This window comes from Trichosurus vulpecula, chromosome 8 (assembly GCF_011100635.1).
Source record: "Trichosurus vulpecula isolate mTriVul1 chromosome 8, mTriVul1.pri, whole genome shotgun sequence".
NCBI classification, from domain to species: domain Eukaryota; kingdom Metazoa; phylum Chordata; class Mammalia; order Diprotodontia; family Phalangeridae; genus Trichosurus; species Trichosurus vulpecula.
The window spans coordinates 119,317,420-119,318,377 of NC_050580.1; positions in this window are offsets into that span (position 1 = coordinate 119,317,420).

Genomic DNA, 958 nt, shown 5'->3' on the forward strand with positions numbered 1-958 from the left:
CTGCAACCATGAAGTGTTATTGACTCGGAAGCTTTCTTAATTATTATGAAAAGAATAGTATATAATAATGGCAGTACTATTCATTGGGTGCTTCTTTATTGGTCTTTCCCTTAGTTATCTTTGTTTGTCTATCCTATTTCTCTTACTAGACCAAGAGTCCTTAACCTGGGATCCATAAATTTGTGGACTTTTTTATATTCTTTTTTTTAAAAAATATTTTGATAACTCTATTTCAAAATAATTGGCTTCCCTTGTAATCTCATTTACATTTTACCTTACTTTATGCATTTAAAAGCATTGTTCTGAGAAGTCCACAGGCTTCCAATACTGCCAAAGAGGTCCATAAAACAACATCTGTGACTAGACTATAAGTTTCTTGAGAGCAGGGACCATGTTTCTTTGTATGCACCACAGGGCCTAGCAGGGTGCTTTTCACTATAGTAGGTGCCCAAGACATGCATATTTGATCCATGACACCAGACAGACACGCCCCTCCCACTCTAACAGACCTCCTTTCCAAGGAGGGATGGGAGGAGTGGGGCGGGGGGGGGGGGGGGGGGAGGGAAGGCAGTTTGTGAACAAATGTTTAAGCCCATTTTATCCATATTCAAATTCAGAAAAATTCTTTTTTAATACCAAACACCAAAGCTTCTGTGTCGACAAAACATAAAACAACCGCTTGAAGCCCAAATTGACAGAGGGACTTTTGTTTTTCAGAGATTAAAACACTCAGCTGCTCACTTACTCCTAAAGATGACAAAGCATGACTATCCATTACCTCAGGCTGCACCATGGAGAAGCTGAGTAAGAAATGACCCTCACTCAGTTCTGCGGATTGAGATCACAGGGGTTTTAAGGTCAAGCTGAAACTCTATTTCCATTTTTCCCCCTTTCCTCTTGGGCAAAAACCACTCTGAGAAAATCCTGTGTTCTCCCCTAATCAGGATTTCAGAGAGTC